Source organism: Ranitomeya imitator, chromosome 4 (genome assembly GCF_032444005.1).
Source record: "Ranitomeya imitator isolate aRanImi1 chromosome 4, aRanImi1.pri, whole genome shotgun sequence".
NCBI lineage: Eukaryota > Metazoa > Chordata > Amphibia > Anura > Dendrobatidae > Ranitomeya > Ranitomeya imitator.
The window spans coordinates 714,193,329-714,207,610 of NC_091285.1; positions in this window are offsets into that span (position 1 = coordinate 714,193,329).

Below are 14,282 nucleotides of genomic sequence, written 5' to 3' on the forward strand. Positions count from 1 at the left end.
GTGCCATCTGCACAGTCAACACTTAAATATATATCACAGTGCACCCGTAATTAAAAATCAGTCATCATGGTCTAAAAGAGACAATAATATATATAAAAAATAATAAATAAAGAACCACCAGGGTGCGCTGTGCAAAGCTACAGTGAAAACCCACTGTGAAAGGGAAGCTGAAAGACCAACGCAATACCACACGGATCAAAGTACAGAAAAATTATACAGAGGCATGGGATAAGTAAAATATGGCTTTATTAATAGAATGCCTATGATTACACAGGAATAAAAAAAATATTTTTTTTATATTTTAAAGACATAACTAATTAATTTCGCGCAGTAACAAGATATAAAAAGCTGTATATATATATATATATATATATATATATATATATATATATATATATATATATATATATGTCTTACAGCAATGACACCACCAAAAATACCAGGATTATATTTAAGATAGGCTATACAAAAAAAAATTTTGAGATAAAAAATGTGGAAAAGCAAAACCAATTTTTTATATATAAAAACAACAGTGTGCAATATTGCAAATAAAGTGACCAAGTGCAAAGAGTAACCAGGTGCAAAAGTTTAAATAATTAATTACAATGACTCACACCTATAGTGCTATTGCACAAATATATCCATGCCATAAAAAAATGTGTGTGACCAAATACTAAAAGGACAGCATATAGCTGACCTTAGATGTCTCATACAAGACAATATACAAAAAAGTGCACCAGTAAGGAAAGCTGCCACGGAGGTAATAATAATGTGCCAGTTTCTGACAAAGATTTGTAAAAAAATAGAGTGCACAAGTGCAGTTGTATTTAACACATGGTTGAAACAATCCTGTGTATGTGCTCACCCGACGCGCGTTTCGGAACGTTACTTTTCCTTCGACCCCCGACGAAGGAAAAGTAACATTCCGAAACATGCGTCGGGTGAGCGCATACACAGGATTAACCCCCTCAGGTATATACACATTTCATCTTAGGCTGTACTGCTGCACGTTTTTGTTTTGGGTGCCATACTTGTTTCAACCATGTGTTAAATACAACCGCACTTGTGCACTTTATTTTTTTTACAAATCTTTGTCAGAAACTGGCACATTATTATTACCTTCGTGGCAGCTTTCCTTACTGGTGCACTTTTTTGTATATTGTCTTGTATGAGACATCTAAGGTCAGCTATATGCTGTCCTTTTAGTATTTGGTCACACACATTTTTTTATGGCATGGATATATTTGTGCAATAGCACTATAGGTGTGAGTCATTGTAATTAATTATTTGAATTTTTGCACCTGGTTACTCTTTGCACTTGGTCACTTTATTTGCAATATTGCACACTGTTGTTTTTATATATAAAAATTGGTTTTGCTTTTCCACATTTTTTATCTCAAAAATATCTTAAATACAATCCTGGTATTTTTGGTGGTGTCATTGCTGTAAGATATATATACAGCTTTCTATATCTTGTTACTGCGCGCAATTAGTTATGTTTTTAAAATATAAAAAAATCTTTTTTTGAGTCTTGTGTAATCATAGGCATTCTATTAATAAAGCCATATTTTACTTATCCAATGCCTCTGTATAATTTTTCTGTACTTTGATCTGTGTGATATTGCGTTGGTCTTACAGTCAACACTTGAAGAAGTGTCTGAAGAAGGCGGAAGGAGATGAGTGAGAGGCGAAGATATGCACTTCGCATGCCCAAGAATTCCAGCCCCGCAGTGTGAATAAATCAGAAGACACTGCAGGGTGTGATCTCGGGCAGCGCGGCCGCACAGGTGCAGTCAGCCTGACACCAAATGATGTCAGAAGACGGGCAGCGCTAACTGCGCATGCCCAAGGTTTAACATAACAGCGCAGGCTCCAGGACAGATTCAAACAACGCTGAGGAGGCGGCACCCGGCGCCAAGCGGGTATGAATGACGGCTGTGCTGCGTCTCATTGCGAATGAAAGTCCCACCTCCGGGATACTTTCACGGTGTGAGGGGACACATTTTATAAGTGTTTAGTTCAGCGTGTGCATGGAGCATAAGTAAAAGAGCCACGTTTTTCTTGTGCAGCATTAGTGCAGCACAAGGTGGCTCTTTCCGTTACAAACGCCTGGGGGGTTAATGGTTTCCTTTAAACTTGCTCCAATTAGGCCTCAGCCTACACTCTGTTTCTCCTGTAATCCCTGAGCTCCAACAACGCCTTTTGCTGATCGGAAGTGCTGTTTGCACAGAGAAAAACACATGCTCATGTGTTAGTGGTGTTCAGTAACGTCAGCTGCTCCCCTGCTGTGTATCCGGGAATTGCTCCTGCTACCTCCATGCTGACACAACAAGAGATATTAAACTGCCTCGAGTGCAGGCCTCGGCCTACACTTTGCTTCTCCTGGATTCCCTGGGCTCCAACACCACCAGTTGTTGCCTGGAAGTGCTGTCTGCACAGTCAACACCTGCTCCAGTGTTATTGAGGTTCAGTAACGCTAGCTGCTCCCCTGCTGTGTGTGCGGTCAGTTCTCCACTCAGTTTCTTGCATTGACCCTGGGCTTCAACACCGCCAATTGCTGCCCGGCAGTACTTTCTGCACAGTCAACACTTGCTCCAGTGTTATTGGGGTTCAGTAATGCCAGCTGCTCCCCTGTTGTGTGTGCGGCAAGTTCTCCACTCAGTTTCTTGCATTGACCCTGGGCTCCAACACCGCCAGTTGCTGCCCGAAGTGCTGTCTGCACAGTCAACACCTGCTCCAGTGTTATTGAGTTTCAGTAACACCAGCTGCTTCCCTGCTGTGTGTGCGGCAAGTTCTCCACTCAGTTTCTTGCATTGACCCTGGGCTTCAACACCGCCAATTGCTGCCCGGCAGTACTTTCTGCACAGTCAACACTTGCTCCAGTGTTATTGGGGTTCAGTAACGCCAGCTGCTCCCCTGTTGTGTGTGCGGCAAGTTCTCCACTCAGTTTCTTGCATTGACCCTGGGCTCCAACACCGCCAGTTGCTGCCCGAAGTGCTGTCTGCACAGTCAACACCTGCTCTCAGTGTTATTCGGGTTCAGTAACGTCAGCTGATCCCCAGCTGTGTATCTGGCAATTTCTCCTCCCTCTACACTCACACTACTACAGAAATTAAAGGGAACCTGTCCACCCAGGCGTTTGTAACTGAAAGAGCAACCTTGTGCAGCACTAATGCTGCATTTGGACATGATGGCTCTTTTAGTTATTCTCCTTGCACACACTGAACTAAACACTTATAAAATGTGCCCCCTCACACCTGTGAAAGTCCCAGAGGCGGGACTTTCTTCCTAATCAGACGCAGCACAGCCGTCATTCATACCCCCATGGCGTCCGGCGCAGCCTCCTCACCATTGTTTGAATATGTCCCGGAGCCTGTGCTGTTATTTTCAACCTTGGGCATGCGCAGTTACCGTTGCCCGTCTTCTGACATCATTTGGTGTCAGGCTGACTGCGCCTGTGCGGCCGCCCTGCCCGAAATCCCGCCCCGCAGTGTCTTCTGATTTATTCACACTGCAGGGCTGGGATTCATGGGCATGTGCAGTGCATATCTTTGCCTCTCACTCATCTCCTTCCGCCTTCTTTAGACTCTGCCACATCACGGCCGTGGCATGTGATTTGGGATCAGCTGACGCCGCACATTCTGGAGAAGGTGGAAGAAGATGAGTGAGAGGCAAAGATATGCACTGCGCAAGGCCATTAATCCCTGCCCTGCAGTGTCTCCTGATTTATTCACACTGCGGAGCTGGGATTCATGGGAATGTGCAGTGCATATCTTCGCTTCTCTCTCATTTCCTTCCACCTTCTTCAGACTGTGCCACATCACGGCCGTGGCATGTGCTTAGGGATCAGCTGACGCCACACAGTCTGAAAAAGGTTGAAGGATATGAGTGAGAGGCGAAGATATGCACTGTGCAAGGCCATGAATCCCAGCCCCGCAGTGTCTTCTGATTTAATCACACTGCAGGGCTGGGATTCGTGGGCATGCGCAGTGCATATCTTTGCCTCTCACTAATCTCCTTCTGCCTTCTTCAGACTGCGCCGCATCATGGCCGTGGCATGCAATTAGGGATCAGCTGACGTGGCACAGTCTCAAGAAGGCAGAAGGAGATGAGTGAGAGGTGAAGATATGCACTGCGCATGCCCATGAATCCCAGCCCCGCAGTGTGAATAAATCAGAAGACACTGCGAGGCGGGATTTCGGGCAGGGCGGCCGCACAGGAGCAGTCAACCTGACACCAAATGATGTCAGAAGACAGGCAGCTCTAACTGTGCATGCTTAAGGTTGAAAATAGCAGCGCATGCTCCGGGACAGATTTAAACAACGACGAAGAGGCTGCGCCCGGCGCCAAGGGGGTATGAATGACGGCTGTGCTACGTCTCATTAAGAAGGAAAGTCCCGCCTCCGGTTTCACGGTATGAGGGGCCACATTTTATAAGTGTTAACTCCAACGTGTGCAAGGAGCATAATTAAATGAGCCACCTTTTCCTTGTTCAGCATTAGTGCTGCACAAGGTGGCTCTTTTAGTTGCAAACGCCTGGGGGGTTAAAGGTTCCCTTTCAACTTGCTCTAATAAGGCCTCAGCCTACACTTTGTTTCTCATATAATCCCTGGGCACCAACACCGCCAGTTGCTGCTCAGAAGTGTCTTTGGCACGGGTACTCCCTCCTGCCCAGCCTTGTTCCAGCACGCCAGCTGTTTCTGGGTAGTGTCAAAGTCACTTTGCCTCCAATATGTTTTCCTGTCATGTTGCGGTCGGGTTAGCCGACTCTATGGTTCCTGCAGTTTAGGTGCTTCCTATGTGGGCTGCGTGAACTGGCAATCAAGGCTGGTTCCATAGTGCCAATAGGACAAGCATCCCCTGTTGGACTGTGGGTTTTTGTTAACTTTGGCCGGCTCGCGGCCTACCTATTTTTTTTTCCTGTGGACCTTCTGCTGCTTATCTGAGTTCCAGCACCATTATCTGGTCCTTAGGAAGACAATCTTGAATAGGTGCTCCCTGGTTCCAGAACCATCAGCTGGTTCCAGGCAGAGCCTTTGGGTTAGGTGCCTCCTTCTGGGTATCCGAGTTCCACCAACATCTGGTGATCATTGGTAGTGCTTTCTGGCATGGGTACCTCCTGCTTAGTAACCGAGTTCCAGTACCGTCAGCTGGTCCTTGGTAGTTCCATTGGCTCTTGTACCTTCTGCTACCCATCTGGGTTCCAGTACCGTCAGATAGTTCTCAGCAGTGTCTTTGGCTCTTGTACCTTCTGCTCCCCATCCTGGTTCCAGTACCGTCAGCTGGTTCTGAGCAGAGGCTTTGGCTTAGGTGCCTCCTTCTGGGTATCCAAGTTTCACCAACATCTGGTGGTCCTTGGTAGTGCTTTCTGGCACGGGTACCTCCTGCTTAGTAACCGGGTTCCAGTACCATCTGCTGGTCCTCGGTAGTTCCATTGGCTCTTGTACCTTCTGCTCCCCATCCTGGTTCCAGTACCATCAGCTGGTTCCAGGCAGAGCCTTTGGCTTATGTGCCTCCTTCTGGGTATCTGAGTTCCATCAATGTCTGGTGGTCCTTGGTAGTGCTTTCTGGCACGGGTACCTCCTGCTTAGTAACTGGGTTCCAGTACCATCAGCTGGTCCTCGGTAGTTCTATTAGCTCTTGTACCTTCGGCTACCCATCCGGGTTCCAGTACCATCAGCTGCTTCTCGGCAGTGTCTTTTGCTCTTGTACCTTCTGCTCCCCATCCTGGTTCTAGTACTGTCAGCTGGTTCCAGGCAGAGCCTTTGGCTTAGGTGCCTCCTTCTGGGTATCTGAGTTCCACCAATGTCAGATGGTCCTTGGTAGTGCTTTCTGGCACAGGTACCTCCTGCTTAGTAACCGGGTTCCAGTACCGTCAGCTGGTCCTCTGTAGTTCCATTGGCACTTGTACCTTCTGCTACCCATCCGGGTTCCAGTACCATCAGCTGCTTCTCGGCAGCATCTTTTGCTCTTTTACCTTCTGCTCCCCATCCTGGTTCTAGTACTGTCAGCTGGTTCCAGGCAGAGCCTTTGGCTTAGGTGCTTCCTTCTGGGTATCTGAGTTCCACCAATGTCTGGTAATGCTTTCTGGCACGGGTACCTCCTGCTTAGTAACCGGGTTCCAGTACCGTCAGCTGGTCCTTCTTGTACCTTCTGCTACATATCCAAGTTCAAGACCCTAAAGACGACGACCCTGAACACCACCCCTAAGAAGACGACGACCCCAGAGATGATGACTCCTGAGACAACGACCCTGGAGACGACGACCCTGAAGACCACCACGAAGAAGACAACGACCCCGGAGATGACGACCCTGGAGACGATGACCCTGAAGATCAAGAAGCAGAAGAACAAGAATCTGCAGGACAAAAAGCAGAAGATTATTAAGAATAAGACTAAAAATCAGAGCAAAAGATATTATCTAAATTATAAGCAGAAGAAGACTAAGCAGTGTATGGGGGTGAGTCCGTTCCTCCTCGTGGTGCCTCTGGGTAAAACCTGCTGCTGCAGGCCAAACTGAACGCGGCCAAATCCTGTTGTAAATCCTTTGTGACAGGCAGAACGGAAGGTGCAATCTTCAAACTTTTATAGATAACAACTACAGGAAGGCCTGTCACAAATAAGAATATGATGAAGAAAAAGAATATGAAGAAGATGAAGAAGTTGAATATGAAGAAGGATAATAGTTGAATAAAAAGAATATGAAGAATGTAAAAAAAAAATAATAGGAAGAAGGTGAAGAAGAAGATGAATAAGGTGAAGGAGAAGTTGATGAAAAAGATGCTGCTGCTGAGGATGATGAAGAAAAAAGTGTGGGAGAAGTCAAAAAGAAGGTGAAGAGCATGGAAATAGTGAAACATAAATATCTGACAAAATATAAAAAATCTTAACATAGTCAATACCTTTGTAACTCCGAATGTCTTAAAAAAAAATTAATTCCTGCTATTCTATTTGATTGGCCAAAACCTCTATGCCTTTAATGTCTCCTTCCCCTCCCCCAATACATCCTACATAATTCTTAGTTGCTTTCCTTTATGTAGAATTAACCTACAAGGAAAGAAAGGGTTTATTTTAATTATAATATTTTTGTCCCATTGACTTGCATTGGTATCGGATATCAGTATCGGCGATATCCGAGATTTTTTGAATATCGGCCGATCCAATCCGATACCGATACTTCTGGATATCAGAAGGTATCGCTCAAAACTAGTGAGGACGTCTCCAATCAACGGCAAGCGGTGGCGTTCTCTCCACATGGCCCCAATGACTATACCAGTTATCTGTCCCAGGAACATCCCTGCCACTTGGATGGTTTCTTCTGGATAACGGGCAGAGGATGGATCCAGTGTGGGTATCTTGAGCTTCCAGGTGACCGGTTGATGAAGATGCCTGGATGGAAGCATGGAAGTCTATGCTTTCCACCAATCCGAAGGAGGCGGTCGAGGTTATTGTATCTTCTGTGGAGGTAGCTGACCCCTCTGGCACAGAGAGATTTGGCATTCTGAGATTCCTGAGGACAGCCTGCCTCTTTCTACCTGTGGGATGTCATGATGGCTTGGACTGTGTGTGGTCCTACTCTTCTTCTGCATGTCATTCTGGCGGACTTGAAGAAGAGGGGGCATAAAGAGGGGGTACTGTAACAACTCTGCCGGCATCACTGCATGACCTCCCATCTCCCACCTCCCACGTTTCTTACACATCAACGTACCCACTACTCTGGGCCATGCTGTGAGGTCTGTCTTCTGCCGGATCCATGCTGGGTGCCTCTTGTCTCCTGCCTGCTCTCTGCATACTTCCTGGCTGTGTGCATAGTGGGCAGCGCCGGCTCTCCCTGGCTCTTATTGAGTCAGTGTTCATCTTCCTAAGGTGTCCCCAGCCAATTGTCAAGAGGCCTCAGGTACTTAAGGCATCTCTACCCATAGGAGCAACTTACTTCCTCAGTTAGTGTCTTGCTGCTGAGGGGCCAGGTCCTGTCTTGCTATTTCTCTTGTGTCAGCCACCCAGAAAGGCTCCTTACCCTGGCCTGTACCTGTGTCTCCTTTTTTCTGCCACCTAGTGGAGCTTCGTACCCTGGTCTGAGTCCTTGTTTCTGTGCCTTATCTTATTCCTGACCCTGTTTGAACCTAGTCCTATACCTGTGTCCGTTTGTATCCCTGTCTGTAGATTTTCTTATTCCGCTGTGTGCTTTGTTGTGCTCACTCCTTCTTCTCTTTGCTCTGCCTCCTTCTGCTCTGCTCTTTGCTCCACCTCCTTCGGCTCCTGCCAGAATACAACCCATGCCCGCATGTCCTGCCAGTGTCTCAGTCATGCCCAACCTGCCAGTGTCTCAGCCATGTCTACCTGCCAGTGTCTCAGCCATGCCCACCTGCCCGTGTCATAGCCATGCCTGCCAGTCAAACCCGTTGCCTGCTCCTGTCCTAGGGCTCCATCCCCCAGTGGGATCAGCAGCCACAGCCAGACACCACCCTAGAGTGGTACCTGGCAGCTACCTGCTGCACAAGCCTGACCTCACCATCAGAGGCTCAAGTAAACACCAAGTTAGCTGCTTAGTCACGCACCTTCCAGGGTAGTCTGGTTTGTGGCACAGGTGACAGGTTGGTACAGGCGTAAAACAGGCGTTTACCATATTAGCGATTGTCATTGGGGAGAAAGTTCCAGAGAACTATTTGGCATTATTCTGTTATTTAGATTCCATTAGTGAAGCATACTGAGTTTATGGTGGAAAGCATGGCTGAGGTATGACAAGCAGTTCAGGCACAGGAAGGCCGTCCATCTGAGTTTACAGTGGGACCACAAGGAGATTAGTTTGTGGTTGCGGTTGATGACAGCACTGAAGCGACCTCACAGTCCTTTCCTGGGAGTACTGGGGGCACTGTCAAATTGGCGGCATCCTCAGCAGGTTCCAGAAAGTTGGTGAGTTGACAGTTTAATGAACGGCATTTCAAGTGCTATAAGAAAGGAAAGGTGAAGTCAAACGAGACTTCTGCAAATAGGGAGGACGCCGGTGAGAATCGATCGTATGCTTCCGTTTTTAAATAGGTATCTGGATAGGAAGGCGGCGGTCTTGTTAAGTGATGGTTTTAATTTTGGCCTTAGGATTCAGTCATCCATGGTGCCTCGTTCAGGGCTGCCTAACAACTTGCTGTCGGCCAGGATGTCTGCGGCAGTGGTTATGGACAAACTGGATAATGAGATTGCTTTGGGTCGCATGGCGGGTCTTTTTTTCGGAGCCCCCGTTACCGTCTTTATGTGTTTCTCCACTTGGTGTCATGCCCAACAAGGAGCCTTACAAGTTCCACTTAATCCATCAGTTGTGTTACCTTCAGGGCAGCTCTGTTAATAATGGTATTGATCCAATTTTGGTGTCGATATTGTATGTTTCGTTTGATAAGGCAGTGGACTGGGTGCATAGGCTCGGAAAAGGATCTCTGATGGCGAAAACGGACATTGAATCTGCTTTTCATTTGCTTCCGGTGCACCCTGAGAGTTTTTATTAACTCAGTTGTTTTTGGGACAGCCAGTATTATGTGGATTGTTGTTTACCGATGGGTTGCTCTATCTCGTGTTCTTAATTTGAGAAGTTTGGTTGGTTTATTAAATGGGTAGTGAGGGAGGAATTCAGCTTGGAGTCAATTTTGCACTATTTGGATGATATTTTGTGTATTGGGCCGGCTGAGTCCACTGTTTGTTCTTTGCTGCTCTGGACAGCTGAACAGGTAGCTTCTTGTTTTGGTATTCCATTGGCCCCGTAGAAGACGGAGGGTCCCTCAATGGTTTAGAAACTTTTAGGAATTGAATTGGATTCAGTTAAGATGTAATGCCGCTTGCCAGAGAACAAGTTGTTGGACTTAAATTCTTGTGTGGAGGAGGCTTTGCAGGTGAAAAAATTGCGCCTGTGTCAAATGAAATCTCTTTGTTATGCTGCTTCCTCATACTCACCTGTCCAGCCGGCGTACTTCCGATGCTTCCTCCTGCTCTCCATCTTCCAGTTTCTACGGCGCTCATCCATTCTGCACTCTGCACATGCGCAGATGCGCTCCTTTCATCACTGGGGCTTCTGGGAGGTCTTGACCCGGTGGCTCCGCCTCCAATATGGTGGCGCCCATTGGTTACTTCTTCCCAGCGCCTGTCCTGCTCAGACTCCTTTGCGTCTATTGCGTTCACTGATTTACCGCCAGCATTCTCGTAAGTTCCTAGGCTCAGATCCCTGTATCTCTGCTGTTACTCTGACTGTCTTTGTTTGCCATCCCTGCTAGTCCTGTGTTCCTGTTGTCTCCTGCTAGTCCTGTGTTCCTGCCGTGTCCTGCCAGTCCTGTGTTCCTGCTGTCTCCTGCTAGTCCTCTGTCCCTGCCATGTCCAGCCAGTCTTGTGTTCCTGCCATATCCTGCCAGTCCTGTGTTCCTGCCGAATCCTGCCAGTCGTGTGTTCCTGCCGTGTCATGCCTGTCCTGTGTTCCTGTCGTTCCTGCCAGTCCTGTATTCCTGCCTTCCTGTCTGCCCTGTGTTCCTGCCATGTCCTGCCAGTCCTGTGGTCCAGCCGTTCCTGCCAGTCCTGTATTCCTGCCGTGTCTTGCCAGTCCTGTATTTCTGCCGTTCCTGCCAGTCCTGTATTCCTGCCTTCCTGTCTGCCCTGTGTTCCTGCCATGTCCTGCCAGTCCTGTGGTCCAGCCGTCTCCTGCCTGCTCTGCGTTCCTGCCATACCTTGCCAGTCCTGTGTTCCTGCCGTACCCTGCCAGTCCTGAGTCTCCATTGTCTCCATCTGTCGTGTGCTAGCATCTTACCGGTCAGTACCTTGTCTTTGCTGCCTCCTTCTGTCCAGTGCCTCCGCTTTACTAGTCACTTCACTAGTTCCGTCTTCCCTCCGTCTGCAGTTTGTCTGTGTTCTAAATTCAGTCGTCCCTTTGGCTCTGGCAGTTGCGGCTTCACCCTCCTTGGGCCTGTCCCTAACGCTCCCTGTACAAGGGGTGGCATCATCTGGTTCACTCGTCCTCGGGAGCTCTGAAGCCATGACCCAGAGGGTCCACTTCGATAGTCCTGATAGTACGCAAAGGCCATGGATCCCGCTGGAGCTGCGGCCGCTCAGAAAGCGCTTATTTTTCTGCGGGAGAACCAGTCTCGCATGATGTCCTTTATGAAGTCTATGGAATCCCGTCTCTCTGCTCTCCAGTCCTCTGACCCGGGGAATGCCTCTCAGCTGCCCAGTTTGCAACAAGAACTGGCACAGCAGCGCGACGCTCAGTCTCAAATTCTGGGATATATGACTTCAGTTGATAGTCGTCTTCTATCTCTCCAGTCTGCTGCATCCATTCCTTCTCCAGTTCTAGCTCCTCATCCCACTCCCTGTTTGGCCAAACCCCCTCGCTTTAATGGAGATCCCAAACAATGTCGGGGATTTCTCAATCAGTGCCGTCTTCATTTGAGCTCCTTCCCATGCAGTATAATACGGATCGGGCCAAGGTGGCTTTCATTGTTTCTCATTTGGAGGGAGATGCTTTAGCATGGGTTAATCCTCTTTGGGAGTGGGATGATCCAGTGGTTCTTCAGCTCACTCCATTTTTAGAGACCTTTCATCAGGTATTTGATGAACCAGGTCGCTTGGCCTCAACTACTGAGGCTTTTTTTAATTTACTGCAGGGCTCTTTAATAGTTGGGCAATACGCTATCCAGTTTCGGACTTTATCTTCTGACTTGGTGTGAGGAAAATGTATATAATAAGTTTAGTTTCTCTGCCAGCACCTCTAGGGTGGGCGTTGACCCCCCTTCACTTCAGGGTTTAGCTTTTCTTTTCAATGGGTGTAGAAGAGCTTTTATTGCTTCTTGCTGCATTCCTGACTTTCAGCTCCCAAACCCCTCATGCCCCTCCTAAGGGAATTTTTACGATCAGTATAGATGCATAGACAGTTGTACCAGCTGAAACTGGTCGGATCTCCCTTTTAAAGCATGAGGTTCTTTGTCCTAATATTGCAAGTTATTGGGCCAACGATTTAGGCTAGGAAAATACAAAGTACATATTGTTAATGTCCATCGGCGGATCTGTAAGCCGCTGTAAACACGAGCCTCTAAATCCATCATGTACCAAGTATGGATCTCTCTGGAACTGTGCATCCCAAATAGCACAAATTTGGTCTCAATAGAAAGCCAATTTTAAAAAAGGGTGAATGCTGGGTGTGTTATGATTCTGACATGTTCTGGACCGAAAATACACAAATTATAAGAATTGTTGGAGAAAACTATAAGGCTGAGGAGAGAGGAGGGTCTGGGTAAACCAGCCCTGTTGGTGATGTCACGGTCTGTGGTTTATAAGTTTCTGCCAGTGATATGGAAATTTGGGTTGGATAAATCTATCCCGCGTGTGCTGCGGCCGTTCCCAATAAGACTGAGTATTTTGAGCGCTTATCAAGAATGAGTCTGTACACGATTGTGACAGGAAAGCATTCCATCAATACTAACACTTTATTTCCTGATACATAGTTTTATAATTGCATATAGAAAGGAGTGGTTAGGGGTGGTTAGTTAATTAACATATTGTCTAGCTCCTCTGTTATTTGTTATCTGAATATATATGGATTATTGTGATTAATACACATATGACTGCTGATTAAGCAACTAAAATGAAGTTCTCTGCATCTGGGACAAAGTTGAGACATCTCATCAGCACTTAATACATCTGGAGTTCTTCTGCTTGTCGGGTGGAAATCACCGAACAGTCTGTCTGGCTTATCTCAGTTTATGTCAGCCATTTTAAGCAATTCATTATAGTGTATATAGATATATTTGCGTTTATATGAGTATATATGATTATAGAGAAGTATACATGCAAGTGAGATCTACATGATATAAATATTTCTATCACAAGCCCCCCTTAGATATCACTTGCCCTAATCCTAGCCTCCTGTCCCAAAGCACTGCAACTCTTTTGTGCTGCCGGCGAACTTACGCAAGCCTAGCGCCTACGCACTACACCGTACAGACTTTTCGCAAATGGGCGGTCAGGAGATCTGTCCCTAACGGGGGTTCGTTGCATTCAGTCTCTTAGTCAATAGCATGTGTAGTGTATTCTTTATCGGGTAGGTCATCTATTCGGTCAGGCAAGGCATCCACAACATCATTCTGGCTTGGGTGTCATCTTCTGGTAGGGGAGCGTTCTTGCAATTCAATGCGTGGATCCAAGTGGGTCTTCCCTCCAGCTTCACAGAGGTTTGTATCATCAGCGGCACTTTGGACAGGACCATCAGATCTGGGATCGAGTGGTGTTCTCCTTACAAACTTTTTTCACCAACACCCAGTCTCCTGGCTATAAGGAGTGCGTACCGGACACTGAATCTAGATCTGGCAATGAAGAAAAAACTCAAGAATGGATGTTAGCAAGTTTCTTGGTGAGTTCAATTACATAAGCAGACAAAGTATCATATTACATAGTCAGCTGCTGAGGGAAAGAATACCCCTAACCTGAGACTAGACCTAAACAAAATTTCATATGGTGACAGCTTTTCTGGGCCTCTGGGAGTGTGCCTAACACTAAGTAGTGTGATTGGGAGTGTGTAGGCCTAAGTCTGACCCTACTGCTGACCAGATCTCTCGTGTGAGACTTGCTGTTAGTGCGGGTCCCCATTGCTTATTTGGTCCATGTAGGTCCTTCAAACCCAGGCTGCTTGATTGGACACTGTAATAATCTCTCTTATCCAGACCATTTTTTAAGCCGCTTTTCTCACTATTCATAAACAAATTTTGAAGACCTTCTGAATTTGTTCTATCAAAAGGCAGCAATGCCCCATTTCCTTTATACGGGATGGTCTGATCATTTTTCGGCACGGTAAGATTCAAAGCGGGACTTTGAGAAAGAGAATGGACACTAGGGGATCTCTGGAATGCATCTTGGTGCAGAAAGTCATTCATGGGTTCCTTCTTTATTACTTTGTTAAAACAGGAATAATAGGGAGTGTTATCCATTGGAGCAGGTGTAGTCCGGTGGGGAGTATTTGCTGACTGGTTCCTCACTGGTAAAACTTCTGGCCATCCTGAGAACACGTCCATGACCACAAGGGCATATTCAAAACCTCCACTTGGCGGCATCTGGCTGTGGTCTATCTGGGTCCTCTGGAAGCGTTATAGCGGGCTGGCAAGATGATGTGTGGGAACTTTCTCCATTCTGCACTGGTTCCAGAAATGGCCAAACTTGCCATAGATGTAACACTTGACACTTCTTCTGACACTTCTTCTGTCTTTGTAGGGTGGTTGCGCTTCTAGGTCAGTGGTCACCATGAGAGGGGCTGTCTTCTGCAC